Here is a 24,207-nt window from a genome sequence, read left to right as displayed (position 1 = left end):
CTTGCCTCTCCCCAGACACCACTTCCTTCTTGTGCATCTCTGTGTGCATTTCTTCATGTCATAAGGGTTTTCGTAAAAGATAAGAAATGCTCAGAGGTGGTTTTGCCCTTCTTGGGCAACTAACTTCTCTCATTTCTAATCAGCAGTTGATTAATGATAAGAGATGTTCAGTGGGGAAAATATTTTTTTATCTCTGTTCAAAGTTCAAAAACTAATGGATGTGAAAAGGATCTTATAGTAGCTTTGAGACTGAGAGAAAGAAGTTTTTAACATTAGCTTTGGCAGATTAAGTTGATCTCATCGGATACAGATATAGACTAACACAGTTATGCCTTCAGTACTGAATTTAGCTTTAGAGCAGGCATGGGCGAACATTAATTGGTGGGCTGTTAGGAATTGTGGGAGTTGAAGTCCAAAACACATGGAGGGCTGAAGTTTGCCCATGCCTGTTTTAGAGGGTCTTCTCTAGGTGCTAAAGGTAAAGGTTTTCCTCTGACATTAAGTCTAGTCATGTCCGACTCTGAGGGTTGGTCCTTATCTCCATTTCTAAGCCAAAGAGCCAGCGTTGTCCATAGACACCTCCAAGGTCATGTGGCCGGCATGACTGCATGGAGCACTGTTACCATCCTATTGATCTACCCACATTGACATGTTTTCTAGGTTGGCAGAAGCTGAGGCTAACATTGGGAGCTCACCCTGCTCCCAGGATTTGAACTGCCGATCTTTTGGTCAGCAAGTTCAGCAGCTCAGCGGTTTAATCTGCTGCACTACAAGGGGCTCCCATAGGTGCTAGGAGAGGCTTGCCATTTGACAATTAGGCATTGTCTAGGAAATGCCTCATTGCCTAGAACAGTGGTTCTCAACCTGTGGATCCCAGATGTTTTGGCCTTCAACTCCCAGAAATCCTAACAGCTGGTAAACTGGCTGGGGTTTCTGGGAGTTGTAGGCCAAAACACCTGGGGACCCACAGGTTGAGAACCACTGGTCTAGGAAATGCCTCATGCTAGCACCACTGTACCATGAAGCCGTGCCCACAATGCCTTTGTCTTGAGCCCATTTAGCTGAAAAATGTTTCCCGTTACAGATGAACACAAGTAAATTATCTGTTTTCCATTTTCTAATACTTTTGTTCCAAGCTGCTTCTTTGTTCTTTCTGATTTCCATGATTGAAAATGTTATTTTGTGGGATCGCAGTTTTTCTTCACCACAATCTGGAAATTACAGGTCCCTACAAGTCTCCAGTCTTAGGCCACTTGTTCCTCCTCCTCTTTTTCTTCTTCTTCTTCCCTTCTCATTTTCTTCTTTTTCCTCTCAACTCTATTTCTTCTTCTTGTCTCATCTGCTTCCTCCTCCTCTTCTTTCTCTTACTCTCTCTTCTTCGGTAGCGTAGCAGGTTAAACCATTAGCTGCAGGAAATTTGCCAACAGGAGGGTTGGCAGTTTGAAGCTGCAAGTCGGGGTGAGCTCCTGACTGCCAGCCCTAGCTTCTGCCAAGCTAACAGTTTGAAAGCATGCAATGCGAGTAGATCAGTAGGTATCACCTTGGTGGGAAGGTTAAAGGGTGCAGATATTCAGACATGCCGGCAACACTATCGGAGATGTCTATGGATAGCAGGCTCCTCAGCATGGAAAAACGGAACAAGAGCACCTCCCCATGGCCAGAGTTGAGCATCACCTCCAGATGCTGGAGATGAAAAGGGAGAAGACATTTACCTTAGTCTGGGTAGTGTATGTCGTCGTTCATTGTATAAAAGGCATTTAATGTTTGCCTTATATGTGTATTCTGTAATCCTCTCTGAGTCCCTCTGGGGAGATTGAGCAGAATATAAATGAAATATATTATTATTCTTCGTTTTCCTCCTCATTTTCTTCCCACTCCCCTTCCTCTTTGTCTTCCTCCCCTTCTCTTATTTTTCCTCTTCTTCCTCTTCCCAATATTCCTCCTGTTCCTCTTCTTTCACTTTGGTTGCACATTCCCCTGCATATTGTCTTACTTGCTAACACGATAGCATTGCAGAATAGTTGGGTCCATCAATGAGCATAAAGTCAAGCTGAATATCCTTGATTTAGGACTTCAGCCAAGTTCTCTACTGAATGGCATCTTTTCATCCAACCAGAAGCCAGGAGAGGGGAGATGTTTTTGATGTTAACTGGCCTGCAGCTGACAACGGTTGACAGTTGTGCTTATCGGTCCTGTTGTGTTGATGACAGTCCTCAGAGTGCGTTAACTTCTGAAAAGGAGAAGTGGAGAACGGAGGTCCTTCCAACCCCTTCCTGTTATGGCTGGCTATAAATCAAGCTTGCGGCCTGGGGAAGTGGTGGGTGGATGTAAAATTCTTCGTGGGAGGGGGGTACTCTGTTATTTTGGTCTATAAATAATGTATGCTTTTTATTTATCACCCTGTCATTTACAGTTAGACCAACTGAGGAAGTTATGCTGGCAGCTGCTGCCTTTAATATACCACAGCCTGCCTTTGCCCAGTGTCGTCCAGGTCTAATGAAAGTAATGGATGCATTTCTTAGCAAAATGTGCTTAAATGCAAATTTTAAATCCGTGGGGGTGGGGAAGCACATTGTTCACAGACCCCCTGCAGCTCAGAGCTTAAGAACCCCTGTAATTTGAATAAACTTATGAAAGGGTCAGTTTACCATAGTTGTGATGTTTTTCATGGCTTATGCTTTTAACTGGTTTTAATTTTTTTGTAGTTCAGTCATTTTTTTTAATTTTTATATTTTGTGTGAATTGTAAATGAGGGAAAAGGTAGGATATAAATAAATATCACCATAATAAAATAATTGAATCAGAGTTGATCAGTGAATCAATGAATCATAGAGTTAGAAGGGACCTCATGAACAATTGAGTTCAATGTCCTTCTGAGTGCAGAATCTCCAGCTAAACTCGACTTGACGTCCCCAGATATTTTTGGCCAAGAACTCCCAGAAATTTCAGCCAGCTTATCAGCTGTTAGGATTTCTGGGAGCTGAAGGCACAAAATATATGGGGACCACAGGTTGAGAACCACTGAGCTAAAGCATCCTCTGTGGGTAGGATAGTGGTGATGGTGGTGGTGATGGTGATGATGTTGATGTGCCTCAAAGTTAATTCCTGGATTTTGACATATTCACTTACACATAATGAGATTTTTTGGATATGGAATCCAAGTCTAAACATGAGATTCATTTATATATCATACTAGCTGTGCCCATCCACGCGTTGCTGTGGCGAAGTATGGTGGTATGGGAAATAAAGTATTTTATATTATCTGCTTAGAACTGGATTATATGAGGCCCCTTCTACACAGCTGTATAAAATGCACGCTGAAGTGGATTATATGGCAGTGTGGAGTCAAGATAATCCAGTGCAAAGCAGATAATATAAGATTATAAATGGCTGTGTGGAAGAGCCTTGGGTCTGCACTGCCATATAATCCAGTTAAAATCAGATAATCTGTATTTTATAGGCAGTGTAGAAGAGGCCTAAGTGAGGCCTAACTCTGCCTGCCCCCTGGGCTGAGTGGGTTGCCAGGAGACCAAGTAGGCGGAGCTTAGCCTTCTAACTGGCACAATTTGATAAAAACAATTATTCCTCTCCGTCTAATTAGGACTTTATTTTTTTTCTTTTTGTTGTATGAACGTAGAGGCATGGATGAGGGGTTGTGCTGCCAAGTTTAGTGTTTCTGGGATGTGTAGTTTTGTTGTTTTGACCTAGGCCGAAATTTCATTACCCTTTTATATAGATAGATATACCATAAACCTAATCTGTACGTCATGTTAAGCATAATGTTTGTAATAATTTGTTGCATAGAATCATAGAATCATAGAATAGTAGAGTTGGAAGAGACCACATGGGCCATCTAGTCCAACCCCCTGCTAAGAAGCAGGAAATCGCATTCAAAGCACCCCCGACAGATGGCCATCCAGCCTCTGCTTAAAAGCCTCCAAGGAAGGAGCCTCCACCACGGCCCCGGGGAGGGAGTTCCACTGTCGAACAGCTCTCACAGTGAGGAAGTTCTTCCTGATGTTCAGGTGGAATCTCCTTTCCTGTAGTTTGAAGCCATTGTTCCGGTCCTAGTCTGCAGGGCAGCAGAAAACAAGCTTGCTCCCTCTTCCCTATGACTTCCCTTCACGTATTTGTACATGGCTATCATGTCTCCTCTCAGCCTTCTCTTCTGCAGGCTAAACATGCCCAGCTCTTTAAGCCGCTCCTCATAGGGCTTGTTCTCTAGACCCTTAATCATTTTAGTCGCCCTCCTCTGGACGTTTTCCAGCTTGTCAACATCTCCCTTCAACTGTGGTGCCCAGAATTGGACACAGTATTCCAGGTGTGGTCTGACCAAGGCAGAATAGAGGGGGAGCATAACTTCCCTGGATCTAGACGCTATTCCCCTATTGATGCAGGCCAGAATCCCATTGGCTTTTTTAGCAGCCGCATCACATTGTTGGCTCATGTTTAACTTGTTGTCCACGAGGACTCCAAGGTCTTTTTCGCACACACTGCTGTCAAGCCAGGCGTCCCCCATTCTGTATCTTTGATTTCCATTTTTTCTGCCGAAGTGAAGTATCTTGCATTTGTCCCTGCTGAACTTCATTTTGTTAGTTTCGGCCCATCTCTCTAGTCTGTCAAGATCGTTTTGAATTCTGCTCCTGTCTTCTGGAGTGTTAGCTATCCCTCCCAGTTTTGTGTCGTCTGCAAACTTGATGATCGTGCCTTCTAACCCTTCGTCTAAGTCGTTAATAAAGATGTTGAACAGAACCGGGCCCAGGACGGAGCCCTGCGGCACTCCACTTGTCACTTCTTTCCATGATGAAGACGACGCATTGGTGAGCACCCTTTGGGTTCGTTCGCTTAGCCAATTACAGATCCACCTAACCGTAGTTTTGTCTAGCCCACATTTTACTAGTTTGTTTGCCAGAAGGTCGTGGGGGACTTTGTCGAAGGCCTTACTGAAATCCAGGTACGCTACATCCACAGCATTCCCTGTATCGACCCAACTCGTAACTCTATCGAAAAAAGAGATCAGATTAGTCTGGCATGACTTGTTTTTGGTAAATCCGTGTTGACTATTAGCAATGACCGCATTTGTTTCTAAGTGTTCACAGACCACTTCCTTAATGATCTTTTCCAGAATTTTGCCTGGTATTGATGTGAGGCTGACCGGACGGTAATTGTTTGGGTCGTTCTTTTTTCCCTTCTTGAAGATAGGGACCACATTCGCCCTCCTCCAATCTGCTGGGACTTCTCCCGTTCTCCAAGAACTCTCAAAGATAATTGCCAGTGGTTCTGAAATAACTTCCGCTAGTTCCTTCAGTACTCTTGGGTGTAGCTGATCTGGCCCTGGGGACTTGAATTCGTTTAGAGAGGCCAGGTGTTCCTGGACAACTTGTTTCCCTATTTGGGGTTGGATTTCCCCCAATCCTTCGTCCATTCCGTGTTGCTGAGGTTGAAGATGGCTTTCTTTTTCTGAGAAGACCGAGGCAAAGAAGGCATTAAGTAGTTCTGCCTTTTCCCTGTCCCCTGTCGCCATCACCCCATCTTCTCCTTGCAATGGCCCTATCTCCTCCTTTTTCTTCCTTTTTCTACCAACGTAAGCAAAAAAGCCTTTTTTGTTGTTTTTTATGTCCCTGGCAAGCCTGAGCTCATTTTGCGCTTTAGCCTTGCGAACCTTTTCCCTACAGGTGTTGGCTATACGTTTGAATTCTTCTTTGGTGATTTCTCCCCTTTTCCACTTCTTGTGCATGTCACTTTTGAGCTTTAGCTCAGTTAGAAGTTCTTTGGACATCCATTCTGGCTTCTTTGCACTTGTCTTATTTTTCTTCTTTGTTGGCACTGTTTGCATTTGTGCCTTGAGTATTTCACTTTTGAAAAACTCCCATCCATCCTTAACTCCCTTGTTTTTTAATATCGGCGTCCATGGAATGCCGCTCAGTAATTCCTTCATTTTTTGGAAGTCAGCTCTTTTAAAGTCCAGAATGCGTGTTTGACTTGTCTTAGTTTCAGCATTCCTTTGAAAGAAAGCTTGTGTCTATGTGTTGTCGATATACAACATACAACAACCAAGCTTGTGTCTGTTGAAGTATCAAAAGTGTTTTTTCTCTCAGCCACCCATTTGGACCATCATGAATTTTGGAGCGTTTTTTTAATTCTGGATAAGTGATGCACAACCTGTAATAAAAATAATAGTAATAGTAATAATAATTAATATGATTATGATAATAATAATAATAATAATAATAATAATAATAATAATAATAATAATAAGGCGTAAATATACAATTTCACTTTGTATCTCTGGGTACCATTTTTTGGGATCACGGTTTACCACGAGGGGTATAAATACAGAAGAGAGACAGGCTGCCTTTCCAAAAGCGAGACACTTTTTAAATATATCAAATAGTATGTTATTATGGTCATTATTGCAGTTCTGCCACATGCTTTTTTTCTATCACTTATAGTGCCACTGAGCATGTGTGAGTGTGACTTTGTGTCAGCAAATGTGCTGAAAGGCTTCTAAAAATAAATAAAATTATTCTGGGAGAATGCACAAAGGGAAGGCTTTAGATGCTCAGATCTGTCCACAGAGCTCTTTGGAAGACCAAGTGGTGGTTGTTGTTGTTGTGAGAAGAAGCCCACTAGTCCTGTGACTATTTGACATTTCTCCTTTGGGATGTGAGAAGGGAACACAGCTGAAGAATTTACCAGAAATCCTTTTTGGAAAGTCTCAGAAACCACAGCAAAGAGTTTGCTTCTCACTGAATGTAAATCGTTAATTGAGAAATGCTATTCAGACTCTTTTCATTGTAAAAAATGTTCTTGGGTTCTGACTGTTGCATGAGAGGCTTGCAACTGGTGCTTTGAACCACAGAAAGAGGAATCGTGCATCAAAAACAGGACTGTACCTTTATTTCTAAAACAGACAAATTTGGGGGAAGTAATTTATAAGTATAGTAGTTTGTTCCCATTACTAAAGTAATTCATTGTTATCACGAGTTGCAGTATTTAGAAACACAGTTTCTGTGGCATACGTTGTTCGTTCTTAGGTTGTTGCTTTTGGCTACTCTGTTCAAAACCGTTTTTTGTAGGAGGAAATTTGAGATTGATTGGGTTTGCGGGAGAGGGGAACCTGATGATAGATATGGCATACAATGTGAAAAATGGCTGGCAGAATGCCAGTGTAAATATGTCAGTGTTTGGTTTGGGATGTGGATGTTCTCTTGGATACTGTGTTTCCCGCCAGCCAAGTATGTAAATAGGATGGAAAGAATCTCTTATTTCCCATCTCTTACATTTATTTATTTATTTATTTATTTATTTGCGACATTTATATACCGCCCTTCTCACCCCGAAGGGGACTCAGGGCGGTTTACAAGTATATATACATACAATATATTATATTATACAACTATATTGCAATATTATTAGTAATATTGCATGTAATATAAATATACAATTATAATAGTGAATTATAATTATTATTACATTGTATTACATCATAATATTATTAATATTACATGTATATACAATGTATTATAATATTAGTATAATATTATTATAGCTGTTGTTCAGGAAGTCCCAACTCTTTTCTATTAGCCTCACTCTTTTACTTATTCATTTTCCCATTCAATGTGGCATTAACACAACAGGGTTGAAAACTATTGATCATCCCCATTAGAGTAGACCACTGAATCTGGTTTTAGAATAGTGAGTCAGCATTGATATAAATTCCATTGAATCAATGGGTCTACTCTCGTTGGGACTAACAATAGGAATCAGTCCAGAATGAGCAGAATAAGCTTCAGAAGTGGGCAAAATATAGGCATGTGGCCCCAAAAGCCATAGGGTATACAGCCCTTCTTTTATGTCCCTTGGCCCTTCCTGATATGAGGGTTGAATGAAAAGTAATGCCTCCACCTTCGTAACTCCTCAATAGATGGCAGTACTTGTATGCGGCAGGTCCTGGCTTGTTCAGTAGACTCTCCTCTACAGTTCCATTTGGCGGGAAGCCTTAGCATTGAACGGTTGTGTTGTTAAAGTGCGAAGTATGGAACCCTGTGCAGACAGTCAATCAATGCGACTTAAGCAACATGCAGTCATTGAATTCTTGACAGCAGAAGGTGTCACCCCAAAGGAGATTCATCAGGGAATGCAAGCTGTTTATGGTGATTGTGTTGATGTGAGTACTGTGCGTCGTTGGGCGAGTAAGTTTAAAGATGTTGAGGTGGGAACATCTGACTTGCGTGACAAACAAAGAGCTGGACATCCTGTGACAGCAACCACCGAGTTTCCCAAGCAAAAGGTTGACAGATTGATTCAGGATGATTGTCATATCACTCAGAAATTTCAAGCATAATTGGCATTTCACAAGAACGTGTGGGTCACATTGTTGCTTTGCTTGGCTATCGTAAGATCTGTGCGCGATGGGTCCTGTGAGACGCTGGTTGCGGAAACAGAGTGTCGACTTCTTCCGTGATGACTTCAGAAAACTTGTTCGTCGTTGGCAGAAATGTATCCAATTGTCTGGTGATTATGTAGAAGAGTTAATAGTGGTAGTTAGAGAGCACATTCTAAGGATTATTTCTGCATTTGATTTATTAAAATATTCCCATCCAAACCCAAGTAACAAAGGTGGAGGCATTACTTTTCATTCAACCCTCATATTATAGACTGACCCTTCAAGGATGAGTTACCTTTTTCTGAAAACTTCTAGGAGCTTCTATTCAACTTTTTAATGGGTGTTCAGGCCTCCCTGAACTATTTATTATAGAAAATGCTTGCTTTTCAGAAACCAGAAGTAGGTTGCTGGCCATTCTCTGCCATCCCCTCCATCCCATTGTCCTTCTGTTCCTCTTGAGTCTCAAGGGTAGAAAACTAACCATGATTAAACACAATGGCACAGTTGTATGCCCTAAACTTGCAACACTGCTAGTTTAGTAGTTTACGTTGTCTCCTACAAAGAACCGCAGATTCTGCTAATTTAATGGATGTGAGCTTTAACTAATTATTTCATAAATTAAACGATGACTTGTGCCAATAAAAATAACTCAAAGCTGTTCTCTATGTTGCCCTTGAGGTGTGCCATAAATTTCATTCTGCAAGTTGACATCTCTCCTTCCCTTTGCCCTTGAATGGACATCTCTTTCCCTCCTATTGCCTCTTTATTGGTTTCTAGCACTATCAGGCAAGATCCTGCTCATTAATCTTAGGGCTATGGGCATTTATAAGGATATGCTTTTTCTCAACAGGTTCATAAACCTGAAGCTCAGGCAGCCACTTTTGACATTTAGAAGGTGGCTTACATAATAATCCTGGTTTTGTGCCGAAGAGTTAATAATAAAAGCACACAGCGGGTGCAATCATAGGTTTCCGGGCAGTCAGAAGATATTAAGTGAAGATAGTAAGATATTAAATGAAAGGCAAGAAAAGAGGTGTGAAAACACAGTATTTTATCAGAATGCATGAAATCACCTTTTCAGATTCAGAGGAAGTGTGATCTCCCTTCTGATCCCTTCTGGTAGTTTGCGCTGACATTTTGATGTTTATCAAAGTGCTGACAAACTACTCAGTTCAGTGCCTGTTACTTGGAAGCAAGTATCACTGCGTTCGTGGAGATTTAATTTCTGGTAAGTATGAGGAGCTTGCAAAACACACCTCGAGTTTTCCTTGACTAAGAAACTCTATGAAAATCAAGGGGTCACCATAAGTGGACAGCATGTTTTGAAAACACATGTCAGCCCATCCACACCCACATGGATAGAGTGCAAAAACATAGCTGTATTAATTTGGAATAAAAGTATGCAAATGGTTCGTGTAGCACCCTAGAGAAGGACGTTGGTAGCATCAGCTTTCGTAGATTCATCTGAGGAAGTAGATCAGCAGATTCAACAGTTCAACTGTTTAACCTGTTGCGCCACCATAATCCCACACTACATAATAGGCCGGGCTGTGGCGCAGGCTGGAAAGCAAGCCAGCTGCAACAAATCACTCTGACCAAGAGGTCATGAGTTCGAGGCCAGCCTGTGCCTGCGTCTTGTCTCTGTCTTTGTTCTATGTTATGGCATTGAATGTTTGCCTTTATGTGTGCAATGTGATCCGCCCTGAGTCCCCTTCAGGGTGAGAAGGGTGGAATATAAATGCTGTAAATAAATAAATAATAGGTTTCCACAGTACAAAAAGAAGAGCAATTCAACTTTTCCAGTGAAACTTTTATTCAAAACTAATTTGAAAATATGAAGTGAAACAACCAGGTCAGGAAAGCTTTGCATAAGTAAACAAAAGCTTTTTGAATCTTCTAGAGACACACACAAATGTTTTCCAAAATGTATCCAGGGATGTATTTTTTTCCTTTCAACAGCCTCCAGTTTCCTTCTGATTTTCATCTTGGTGTTGACATGTATAATTCTATGCTTTTTCAATGTGCCGGAGTAGCCAGTGAGACAGGCTAGCCTGCTTTCTTTCAGCTTCGCTTTTAATACATGCTCAGTAAGTGACTATAGAATCAACTGTTTACTTGCCTGTTGTATGCAACCACACACAGTTTCAGTGGGCTCATCCAGAGTACATTTTCAGTCTTTCTTAAATCAAGCTTTATTGCATTATTTGTGGAAGACATGATGCTGCAAGCCATCCTTGAAAGCCTGTCTTTCTCCTGCTCTCCTTCGCCTAATGCCAATGCTGAAGAAAGCTTTCAGATAGAAGACAAAGAAGAAAAGGGTTTGGCTGGATTGAGCTCCCATAAAAAGACTCTCTGGCGGATCATTCTAAACATGTTACCCTAAATCCCAGGATCCCATAGAATGGTGCCATGGCAGTGAAAGTGGAATATCGTGCTGTCATTATGGAGTGTGAAAAAGCACTTTATCTGCTTGAGATGGGAATGAGTGCAATTGCTGCTGGGAAACCAAACCAGATTAGACTGAACTGAGAAGAGCTAAATATTTCAGCAGGAAGGATGTGGGGTAGTGGTGGGTTCTCTAAGAAGACATTTCTCCTCCTCTCCCCCTCCCTGGCAGAAGGGTTGAGTTAACCAAACTTTGATAGTCTTCTGCAAATGGTGTTTTCCTTGGGAAATTTAAGGTCCCTTCTACACTGCAATATAATCCAGATGATCAAATCAGATAATCCACTGGATTGCCTGAATCTACAATGACATATGATCCAATTGAAAACAGATAATCTGGATTTTATATGGTAGTGTAGAAGAGGCCTTAGCTGGGACCACCTACATGGGAAGTTGAGGCTGGCAACTCACTTAAGATAAAGGGTTCCAGGCTGTAGTGGCCTATGCTGATCAGGTAGTAAAGGTTTTCCCCTGACATTAAATAGAGTCGTGTCTGACTCTGGGTGTTGGTGCTCATCTCCATTTCTAAGCCGAAGAGCCGGCGTTGTCCGTAAACATCTCCAAGGCCATGCGGCTGGCATAACTACATGGAGCGCCGTTACCTTCCCGCCAGAGCGGTACCTATTGATTTACTCACATTAGCATGTTTTCGAACTGGTAGGTTGGCAGAAGCTGGGGCTAACAGTGGCAGCTCACTCTGCTCTGCAAGTTCAGCAGCTCAGCACTTTAACACACTGTGCCACCCATGTCCACACTAAATTTGGTGATCTCCAGAGAGCTGGGATGTCCTGGGAGGAGTACACTGAGATGGAGCAGAGAACGAGCATAATGTGGTAGTTTCAATGTTGGATTACAATTCTGGGAGGCCTGGATTCAAATCCTCACTTGGCCATATAAACCCGCTGGGTGAGCCAGGCTCAGTCTCAGAGGAAGGCAAAGGCAAGCTTCTGAAGAAATCTTTCAAAGATACTCCTGTTATAAATTTGCTTCAGGGTTGCCATACGCTTTTCTATAGCAGGGCTTCCTAAACTATTAGACTCAATTCCAAACCCAAAAGATGTGGGTTGCGAAAAATTTAGCAACATTAAAAGGACTCTGACTGCCATCCAGTAGCTGTTTAGACATTTACACAAATCTGTTAGCAACAACATACAGTTTACAGTGGACTCTGCAAAAAAATGCTTCTGCTATCTATATATATAAAAGAGTGATGGCATCACGGCGACCCACAAAACAACAAAACTACAGGCCCCCCAACCTCAAAATTTGACAACACAACCCATCATCCACGCTTCTAGGTTGATACAACAAAAAGAAAAGAAAAATAAAGTCCTAATTAGAGAGAGAGGAATAATTGCTTTTATCCAATTGCTGCCAGTTAGAAGGCTAAGCCCCTCCAACTTGGTCTCCTAGCAACCCAATAAAAAATAATAATAAAAAACACTAAAAAATAATAAAAAACACTAAAAAATTAATACAATAAAATACTATAATAACAGAAAATAACTAAAAATAATACAAGAAAATAATAAAATAAAATAAATAAAAAGATAACTTACAATAAAATTAATTAAAAAAATACAAATGTCAAATAAAAATTACACAACAATTTTTAACCAATACCACCACCACTTTGCCACAGCAGCGCATGGCCGGGCACAGCTAGTACTTCATAAAAAGGGAAATCAGCCTGTTTAACAAGCCCTGCAAATGCTGATTTATTATCAGTCAGTGTTTTATTTTTACACCTATTTTATACACTTATATACCTGGGGTGACGTAAAAATTTCTCAGGCCGAAAGGGTCACAAATGGACAAAGATTAAGAACCCCTGTTCAATAGTATGGATAGTTTGCCATATTCATTAACATGCCAAACAATTGGCTATTTTGGAAGCGCAAGAAAAGACCTTTTCGGTGGGCTACTGCTAGACTCTGAAACTCCTTTCCTAGGGAACCCTTCTTGTTGTGTTTTTATCAGTAAGCTAAAGCCTATTATAGCAGAGAGGCTTAATTTTTTTTGGAAAAAAATGTGCTTAGTTATTACGTTGTTTTAACTAAGCTGTTTTAAAGAGCTTATTATTGCTTAATTGCATTTTAGTCTTTCAACTTGAATTGTGAACTGCCTTAATACTGCAAATAGTTGGATTCTGTTTTATACTCACATTTTAATTGAATTGTTCTTTTAAACTGTGAGCTGCTTTGTGTCCTAATTTTGAAGGAGGGAAGGGGGGAGATATAAAGAATTAATCCAACGATGATGATGATGATGGTAGCTTGGGTAGATAGGAATTAATGTCCAACAACCTCTACCAGGCCTCTGATTCCCAATCCCTGGATAGGATTCCTGTAATGTTTGCAATCTCCTGCCAACCTAGCAGTTCGAAAATATGCAAATATGAGTAGATCAATAGGTACTGCTCCGGCGGGAAGGTAATGGCGCTCCATGCAGTCATACCGGCCACATGACCTTGGAGGTATCTACGGACAATGCCGGCTCTTCGGCTTAGAAATGGAGATGAGCACCAACACCCAGAGTTGGTCACGACTGGACTTAACGTCAGGGGAAACCTTTACCTTACCTAATGTTTGCAATATTCACCTTACCCCCAATTAGCACGAAGATGTTTAGGCTTTCTAGTTTATATTGCACACCTGCAGGAAGCTGCCTAGACTAGTGGAAGAGGTGCAAATGGGCACGTAACACCATTATTTGAGTTGGGAAGAGGAGGCGGAGGTGGAAGTGGAGGTATGAACTATCCTTCACATCTGCAATTACTTCATATCTTGTGACCTGCTCCTCTTTTATTAAATAAGAAATAAAAAAATTCATAGATCACAGACCAATTCATGCAATTTTGAATTTGTCATATTGGATCGCACTTAAAAAGCTAATGCCGGTCTCTGCATCTCCCTCACCCACTCTGTTTTGACACTGTACTTCTTTTAAGATTTGGCATCCACTGGAGCCTTGAGTTCTTTTTGGTTTTTGTCCTTGAAAATTAACATTCCTCCTCCCTTGTTTGGGCACGTCCTGTGTATTGTTTTAATTGCACTGCCTGGGCATGTGTGCTTTGGAAGTGCCAGGCAGTTAGAAGGCACATGAATGAACTTGGTGTACTCTTTGTGCAAAGAGGAAGGTTTGGAGCAAGCAGTGCCTACGTCTAGATGGAGACCGCCTTCATTGTTGCAGAACCTGGTTTGGGGCAATTGCGTCTGACTTTCTCTTGAGCACTGAAAGAAATCTTCGTGCCGTTTAAGGCTCATGGGAGCTTTAGTCCAACTCTACATAATAATGCCCTACATCAGCATTTTCTATCTCGGCACCCTCCAGCTGTGTTCGAACAAAGCTTCCATTGGGTTGTTGTATTTTTTCTGGGCTGTATGGCCATGTTCCAGAAGTATTCTCTCCTGACGTTTCACCCACATCTATAGCAGGCATCCTCAGAGGTTGTGAGGTATGGAGAAACTGAGCAAGGAAGGTTTATATATATCCATGAAAAGTCCAGGGTGAGAAAAGAACTCAATCAGTTAGAGGCCAGTGTGAATGTTGTAGTTAATCACCTTAATTAGCATTGAATAGCTTCATCTCCTGGCTTCTTCCTGCCTGGGGGCATCCTTTGTTCAGAGTAGTTAGCTGCCCCTGGTTGATTCATGTCTGAAACTCCTCTGTTTTCAGAGTGTTGCTTCTTATTTACTGTTCTGATTTTTGAGTTTTTTAAAATACTGGTAGCCAGATTTTGTTCATTTTCATGGTTTCCTCCTTTCTGTTGAAGTTGTCCACATGCTTATGAATTTCAATCGCTTCTCTGTGTAGTCTGACATGATAGTTACCTCACAACCTCTGAGGATGCCTGCCATAGATGTGGGCGAAACGTCAGGAGAGAATACTTCTGGAACATGGCCATACAGCCCGGAAAACATACAATAACCCTGTGATCCCAGCCATGAAAAAAGCTTCCATTATCATCCAGGTGTATAGCTGCTAGAATGCGTCAAGCTGAAGATGTCTGATAAATAGCATTATAGATTAGTAGTGTCCCTTGTGCAGGATTCGGTATGTCATAGTGGTTTGAACTAGGACTCTGGAAACCAGGATTTGAATCCCTGTTTGGTCATGGAAACCCACTGGATGACCTTGGGAAGTCACACTGTCTCAGTCTCAGATGAACACATTGGCAACCTCCCTCTAAACAGACCTTGCTAAAGAAATCCCCGTGATAGATTTGATTTAGGGTCAATGTAAGTTGGGAATGACTTGAAGGAATCCATCAAGGATGGACTGATGGCCCTTGTGGTCTCTTCCAACTCTACGATTGTTATTGTTCGTTTCTGGCTTATGGCAACACTAGACGGAACTATAAGGGAGCTTTTTTTTTTTTTTACGTGTCAGGAGCAACTGGAGTTACTTCTGGAGTGAGAGAATTGGCTGTCTGCAAGGACGTTGCCCAGGGGATGCCCAGAACTTTCTTGCCTTGATTTGTTCAGAGGAGGTTTTCCATTCCCATTCTCGGAAGCTAAACACATGCGACCTGTCCAAGATCACCCATTCGGTTTCACTGCCTGGGCAAGAATTCAAGTCCTCATCAAACCACTACACCATGCTAGGCTTAATGAAAGCACATGTTTGGTTTTTTATGTGGCAAACTGCAAATGTATAAGGGCGGGTTGAATATCTCAATGAAACAAGTTGAATACTGTATCTTTCCATTCTCATTGCCTTGAGCAAATTCTCATGCCTTCGCCCAAATATGCAGCTGCATTTCATTAACAACAACCAGCAGTTTCTCTCAAAGCTCTTATATAAGATTATTTGTTCTTGTTTTTGGAAATTTTCAAAAATTGTTGTCTAGTCACAACATCTGGCCAGCTTTCAAACCGCCGTTCTCTCTTCTTCCATTTCCATTTTTGTAATATTGATCCTGTATTTTGGTGACATTTTAATAGCCCTAATTAAAGCAATTATCCTGCTTCTGATTTTTTTTCCTCCCAACCTCTGACTGTACAACTGCTGCCTTGTTTTGTATTTGCTGTCTAAATGGTGTCGGATTTAGCACTTCTGGAAAAAGCAATACTAAGCTGCATCTCTTGGCTGAACGAGTTAGCCAGGCATTCCAGGAAATGCTCTGGAAACCACGATTGGAAAAGAGGCCAGCAAAGAGAAGCAGGGATTGGCGTTTTAAATCTCCCCATGGCACTGGTGAGGGTCATGTGGCACAGAGCCTGTCACTGTCAGTCTCAAGTGGAAAAACTTGATATTTGCCATTCTCTAGGGTGTTGGGAATTATGGCTCATCCAGAATTACTGTAAAAGAAAGGGCTGAGTCAGCTGTATCCTTCTTGAGCATGAATAGAGTCATAGAATCATAGTTTTGGAAGGGGTCTTATAAGTGTGCCATCTAGTCCAACCACTTGCTCAATGCAGTGTCTCAGCTAAAGTACCTCCAGCAGGTAGCATTTATGTGAACAGGATTCTATGGAAGGTGATTTGGATACTGGTAAGAATCCACAGTAAGAACAAACCACAGAACAACAGCCTGGTTCAAGATTGGGAAAGGAGTGCGACAGGGCTGTATACTTTCACCCTAACTATTCAACTTGTACGCAGAACACATCATGCGACGTGCGGGGCTTGACAAATCCAAGGCTGGAGTTAAAATTGCTGGAAGAAACATTAACAACTGTAGGTATGCAGATGATACCATTCTGATGGCCGAAAGTGAGGAAGAGCTGAGGAGCCTTATCACCAAGGTGAAAGAAGAAAATGCAAAAGCTGGGCTGCAGTTAAACATCAAGAAAACCAATATGGTGGCAACCAGACTGATTGATAATTGGCAAATAAAGGGAGAAAACATGGAGGCAGCGAGAGACTTTATATTTCCTGCAGCCAGGAAATCAGAAGAGGTTTATTTCTTGAGGAGGAGAGCAATGACCAACCTCGATAAAATAGTGAAGAGCAGAGACATCACACTGGCAACCAAGGTCTGCATAGTTAAAGCAATGGTATTCCCCATAGTAACCTATGGATGCAAGAGCTGGACCCTAAGGAAAAGTGAGCGAAGGAAGAGAGATGCTTTTGAACTGTGGTGTTGGAGGAAAATCCTGAGAGTGCCTTGGACCGCAAGAAGATCCAACCAGTCCATCCTCCAGGAAATAATGCCCGGCTGCTCACTGGAGGGAAGGATACTAGAAGCAAAGTTGAAGTACTTTGGCCACATCATGAGAAGACAGGAAAACTTGGAGAAGAGAATGATGCTGGGGAAAATAGAAGGAAAAGGGAAGAGAAGCCGACCAAGGGCAAGATGGATGGATGGTATCCTTGAAGTGACTGGCTTGACCTTGAAGGAACTGGGGGTGGCCATGGCTGACAGGGAGCTCTGATGTGGGCTGGTCCATGAGGTCATGAATGAATAAACAACAACAACAAGAATTCTCCTGTGCACATTTTAAAACTAATAATCCAATTAGCAGTTTGCAAGATGCTGGCTAATTGAAGGCCAGGAAAAACATAGAGCTTAGCCAAAGAGCCATTCAACAGGAGTATGAAGTAGAGGTTTTGTGGAAACATACATTTTTATGCACGTAAAAAGGCAGTTGCCTGCAAATGCTGCTGCCATTGGTTTATGGAGTCATAGAATTGACCGCAGGGGCTATGCAGTCCAACCCCATTCTGCCATTCATAAAAAATAGGAAATTTTGGAAATACTGTACCACAGTTTGGGATTCTGCTTGAGACTTACATCTTTTTAAATGTGCTCATTCCTGTGCAAAATTGAATCGAGTAGTCGTACAACATCCATGTTCATCTAGCGACTGTCATAACATTACACCATATGAACACCCATTGATGGAGGCACTTTGTTTTAGGAATTATAGAATCATAGAGTTGAAAGAAACTCCTAGGGCCATCCAGACCAATGAGCACCAGCTAGGTAGTCCTGGAGCACAGCAAATGTATTCTGTGTATCCAAAGAACCGGATGCACCTCAGAAATGCTCAATCATAGATTGCTTAAGGTGCATCAGAAACCTTCAATGTACCATCAAAAGTGCCCAATAGACATTGGAGTACTCTTTCCAATGCCCGGATGTAAACTTTCACAATCCACCAACAAGGTTCTATTGTGTTTTTGCAACATAGCTATGGAGTTGTAAAGTTATGAAACAAAGAATGTAATCTAACAACCAGGTTTTTTTCCTCATGGCTTGAAAATTATGTAATATTTTCTTCTAGATTAGGTAATATTTTCTTTTAGAAAGATGGATAAGGAATACCTGGAAATTCCCAGGGAGGTGTTCTCCCAGGTAAAACATATAGCAGGGTTTCTTTTTAAAAAAAAAAAAATCATGTTTTTTTCACTTTTGCAGGACTGCTGTTCCTCTAAAATCCACAAAAATGATGGATTTACTGTAACATAAGAACTATTAAGAGGTCTTTCACAGCTAGTAGTCACCAGATGAATAAGATCTTTGCATGTCAATACAAGGATGACAAAATAGGGTCTTGTTTCCTTTGATAGAACATTCTGCAGTCTGGAAACAGCCATTGAGAATTGCCTTTCTTGTGTCCTTACTCACACAGGCATATATGAAAAAATAGACTCTTTCAGATAGCATAGGCCTAAGTTTTCATAGGTTTCATAGGTCATCATAGTCCGGAAAACACCAGAAAGAAATATTACCTGGATTATTCCCCTGGTGTGTTGGAAGGATGCCTTCCCAAAGCCTTGGAAGCTGAATTTCCTTTTGAAATATAACTGAATAAATAAAATGGTCACTTCTAGTATTGACAGAAAGAGAGAAATGTATCAAAGATCTGGGAAATGCAAAACGAGTTCTTGTGTTCTGGTGTAAGTGTGTTTTTTGCACAGAAGAAGGGCTCTACATTTAAGTTTTCTGCCCTTACCCGGTATTTAGTGAATAGCATCTCTGTGAAGAGTAAATTGGATGGGCTAGGAAAATCCCACTACCTCCATCCAGTGGGATGTCTGCACTTCTTCGCTTCTGACTATTTGATCACTACCAGAGTTACTCACCCTGTCTACCACCGACTTCCAGGAAGGATTGTATGTGCTTCATTCAATGAGATGGTATTTCTTTTGCAGTTCTGGGAAATATATTTGCATTCCAGTCTGAAAGGACACACATTCTTTCTTTAAGGCATAAAATTCTTTGAAAGATGCGTAATTTTATCATTTTGGTAATTTTCCACTCTTACTTCCCATCAGCTTGAGCCAGCATAGTCAAGGGTCAGGGATGATGGAAGATGTTAGCCGAAAGCTGAGAGATCACCTGGTTTGGGAAGCCTGACCTATGGAGAAAATACTTCTTCCATCCTTCTAGAATCATAGAATCATAGAATCATAGAATCATAGAATAGTAGAGTTGGAAGAGACCTCATGGGCCATCCAGTCCAACCCCCTGCTAAGAAGCAGGAAATCGCATTCAAAGCACCCCCGACAGATGGCCATCCAGCCTCTGCTTAAAAGCCTCCAAGGAAGGAGCCTCCACCACAGCCCGGGGGAGAGAGTTCCACTGTCGAACAGCCCTCACAGTGAGGAAGTTCTTCCTGATGTTCAGGTGGAATCTCCTTTCCTGTAGTTTGAAGCCATTGTTCCGTGTCCTGGTCTGCAGGGCAGCAGAAAACAAGCTTGCTCCCTCCTCCCTATGACTTCCCTTCACGTATTTGTACATGGCTATCATGTCTCCTCTCAGCCTTCTCTTTTGCAGGCTAAACATGCCTAGTTCTTTAAGCCGCTCCTCATAGGGCTTGTTCTCCAGACCTTTGATCATTTTATTTGCCCTCCTCTGGACGCTTTCCAGCTTGTCAACATCTCCCTTCAACTGTGGTGCCCAGAATTGGACACAGTATTCCAGGTGTGGTCTGACCAAGGCAGAATAGAGGGGGAGCAGGACTTCCCTGGATCTAGACGCTATTCCCCTATTGATGCAGGCCAAAATCCCGTTGGCTTTTTTAGCTGCTGCATCACATTGTTGGCTCATGTTTAACTTGTTGTCCAAGACGACTCCAAGGTCTTTTTCGCACACACTGCTGTCAAGCCAGGCATCGTCCCCCATTCTGTATCTTTGATTTCCATTTTTTCTGCCGAAGTGAAGTATCTTGCATTCAGTAATGGAACAGAGTGGTATATTAATTTTGCTTCTTCCTACCACTTCTTCTCCAGTTTTCCTCCTTTCTGTCCTCCTTTGAACATGCCATGAAACTGGGACTCATTTAGGAAAGGCAATAGTGCTTGGTAAAGCAGAAGGCAGTACTAAAAGAGCAAGAGTGCATTACAGATGGATAGATTCATTCAAGGATTTGTAAGACTTGTGCACACAGTAGTTGATGACCAGGTCTCTTGGAGGTCTCTCATTCATGGGTTCGCCATAAACCAAAGTTGACTGATGCCAAATATACCACATTCCAAATACCTACAGAGCAGATGTTGTTCATGGAAATATAAAACCATGGAAAACTGCAAACCCTATCATTTTCAATAGGTAGACTGATGGAGATTAGGCTTGTGCAATCTGAGTTAACTGCAATATGTTTCGGTGTCCCAGATTTCAGTGGGGCATCCCAACCCGTTTTTCAGGAGCCTTCGAAATTCAAGAGGACAGAAATCCATTTTCGATACGGGAAGCTGAAAGATTCATTTTTGATTTGGCCAATTGGCAGAAATGGGGGGGGGGGGGGACTTTCCAGGCTCCCTTCTCATCATTCTAGGCGTTGATTGTCTTTATATCCTTCATTAAGACCTGGATTAAAAGCATTAGAGTTATGATACCACACTTTCTGCAATCCTTTCCTATCTGTCTGTAAAGGTCACCTGGGTTTAAAGAAAGGGCTTAAAAAACCTTGCTTCCTGTGATGCTTTTCCTTCAAGTGGCTGCCTCACTCCCCACACCCCATGTGTAACAGAAAGAAACTGAAAGCAGCCTGTTTTCAACAGCCCATGCCGTTACGGGCTCCCAAACAAACCGAATCAGGTGAACAAGCTGAAGGCAAACATCCATAACGAATTCATGCACAAGCCTAATGGAGATACCAAAAGAAAATGTGGTTTGGACATCAGGCCATTAAGATAAATAAAACTGTGAATAATTGAAACCACATATATCGATTCCATAGAGAAGTGGATCATACTGTAACGACAGCAAATACTCCAATTCCAATTTCTCTATTGATATGCATTCAATTGCCTTCAGTTTCTCTTCTGCTTCATTCACTGCCCTCCTTTTGTCTCTTGTTTTGCTCCTCCTCCTGCGGTTTTCTCTGGATCCCTCTGTTCTCGACTGCTCTCCCACCCACTCTCTCCTGTTTTCTGCCTCTGACCACCTTTGACATTCTCCTCATGTTCACCGTCTCCATCCCTGCCTTTGAGCCTCTGAGCAAGGCTGGCTCAAGACGCGCTTATGATGCACTTCACTCCTCTTACCCTGCTTGGCATTACCAGCTTCCATTTGAAAAGGGCAAAACGTCTGTTGGGCAGCCAGAAACACAGATGGCCTAAGGCTCATGCCCATTTCTTATTTCTTACTGTGACTGCAAGAAGCTGCCTCTCCCCAGAGGAGTTCTCTCCTCAATTGTTCATTAAATCTTCAAATATCTATACGTGGTCTTCTTTCCCTTCCTTGGCGTGCTGTCATTTTTGTTTGTTGCATGAACATAACTTTAATGTGGGTGACAAAGATGTTGAAATAGTTAAAAGATTTCTTATAACTTGGTTCAATCATTAATCCACACGGAGACTGTAGTCAGAAATGCATCCTAAGAAACCTCAAGTGTAAAGATATAGCCGGGAAACTATATTCACAGATTCTGAATCCATGGATTCAATCATCCACAGCTTGAGAAGTATTGGTTTAAGATTCCAAATAGTGAACACCATTTTACTCTGCCATTGCATATAATAGGATTTGGGCATCCATGGATTTTGGTATCCACTGGGTATGAGTTTGAGGTTCTCTAGCCATAAGAGCAATCTTCCAAAGTTTTTATGGTGGTCATCATGTCTCATAGAATCATAGAGTTGGAAGAGACATTATGGGCCATCCAGTTCAACCTCCTTCCAAGACGCAGGAAAATCACATTCAAAGCACCCCCAAAAGATGGCCATCCAGCCTCTGCTTAAAAGCCTTCAAAGAAAGAGCCTCCACCACACTCCAGGGCAGAGAGTTCCACTGCTAAACAGCTCACACAGTGAGGAAGTTCTTCGTAATCTTCAGGTGGAATCTCCTTTCCTGTAGTTTAAAGCCATTGTTCCACATCATAGTCTTCAGGGCAGTGGAAAACAAGCTTGCTCCCTCCTCCCTATGACTTCCCCTCACATATTTATACATGGCCCTCATCATGTCTCCTCTCAGCCTTCTCTTCTGCAGGCTAAACATGCCAAGCTCTTTAAGCCGCTCCTCATACGGCTTTTCTCCAGACCCTTGATCATTTTAGTCGCCCTTCTCTGGACACATTCTAGCTTGTCAACATCTCCCTTCAATTGCAGAGTCCAGAATTGGACACAGTGTGATTTCAGGTGTGGTCTGACCAAGGCAGAATAGAGGGATTGCATGACTTCCCAGGATCTATACACTATACTCCTATTTATGCCAGCCAAAATCCCATTGGCTTTTTTTGCTGCCGCATCACATTGTTGGCTCATGTTTAACTTGTTGTCCATGAGGACTCCAAGATCTTTTTCACACGAACTGCTATCGAGCCAGGCATCCCCTATTCTGTATCTTTGCATTTAATTTTTTCTGCCTAAGAGGAGTATCTTGCATTTGTCCCTGTTGAACTTCATTTTGTTTGTTTCGGCCAATCATCTCTCTAATCTGTTAAGTTCATTTTGAATTCTGCTCCTGTCTTCTGGAGTATTGGGTATCCTTCCCAATTTGGTGTCATCTGGAAACTTGATGATCATGCCTTCTAACCCTTCATCTAAGTCATTAATAAAAATGTTGAACAGAACTGGGTCCAGGACAGAACTCTGCTTGTGGCACTCCACTCGTCACTTCTTTCCAGGAGGAAGAAGATGCAGTGGTGAGCACCCTTTGGATCTCAAAATGTTAGGTTTCTAAATATCCTGGTCTTCAGTTGTCTGCTTTGTCTAGTCTGCTGGTCTGCCCTCCACATTCACTGTGGTTAGAGGTTCAGAACCCCTTTGAAAGTGAACAAATACTAGATAGATAGATAGATAGATAGATAGATAGATAGATAGATAGATAGATAGATAGATAGATAGATAGATCACTGTGGCGAACATCTCTTTCTAGGAATTTCTAGGTCTTTCAGCATGACTCTGTGGTCAACTTTGTTGGGTAAGTTGATTACTGTCTTTAGACACAGTCAACTCAGTGAATTCTGAAGAAAATGGCTGAGCTGACATTAAGGCTGAGTCATTTGAAGAAAAACTAAAGGAAAGAAATACTGTGCAGCATTTCCAAGTAGAATGTTCATTGCTCAGTTTTTCCCAGATGAACTCCACTTGTCAGAGCACCATTGAAAATCACAGCTCCCAGTGGCACATTGCTACAAATATTTCTATGTGCTGAAGCAATTTACCAGGGAATTTGCCCTTGCTGAACCGCGGTTAATATGAATTATTCAAGATGGGTCATCCAGAATGTATCTCAGAATGGAAAATTCCATTTACAGTAGAATTAATGTATACATATTTTCTTGATGCTGTTAGAGGGTTGCAGAGGGCATGGGAAGGGAAATTTTGAGAAAGAGCTGCATCTATTTGCAAAACTGGCAAAAAATATAAAAAGGAAGAACAAGAAGCTCTTTATAAAATATTGCAACATAAACTTGTGTAGAACCTAATCCATTCTAACAGCTGTGACAGGGAAAATATAATGACAGATCCTCCACCCAATAATATTGTGGTTACAGCAATATCAGAGTCTAGAAATACTGGCAAGAGAGCTCGTTATAAGTTTCTTTTACTGCAAAAAAGGTTTCAGCAAAGTTATATTTCAGGAATAACTTGATGGTGAGAAACAAGCACCTACTTTTAAGACTAATTGATTTTTATTTTGGAATGAAATTTCTCCAAAATAAAGCAGTTTCTTTGGATGGGTAGTAAAGCCTCAGGTATAAAGTATAGTCAACGAATTGTGGCAGTAGGATGTAGTATGAAGAATCTCAAAAAATGCAGATCTTGACCTATGTCCTAATTTTTCAAATGTCTGGATGAGACAATATAAGTTTTTCAGATCTTTACTGCAATGAGTTAGTGCTGATGCGTAACAATAATATATCTGCCTTCCAAAAGTTATATTTCCTAGATTTGAAACTCTCTCTGAGAAAATTCCTCTTCATTATATGTACAGTAGCAGGGCTCATTTATTAATACACCAAGAAGGCATTATCT

At 41.6% G+C, this 24,207-nt stretch overlaps 1 protein-coding gene across 1 annotated transcript in view; it reads left to right on the top strand.

Moving 5' to 3' along the window:
* The window catches only part of prkch (protein kinase C eta), a 117,955-nt gene that overhangs the window by 81,669 nt on the left and 12,079 nt on the right, over positions 1–24,207 (top strand). The window lies entirely within an intron of this gene.

The sequence above is a fragment of the Anolis carolinensis genome, chromosome 1 (assembly GCF_035594765.1).
Source record: "Anolis carolinensis isolate JA03-04 chromosome 1, rAnoCar3.1.pri, whole genome shotgun sequence".
Classification (NCBI taxonomy): Eukaryota; Metazoa; Chordata; class Lepidosauria; order Squamata; family Dactyloidae; genus Anolis; species Anolis carolinensis.
This window is presented reverse-complemented; position numbering and strand designations above follow the sequence as displayed.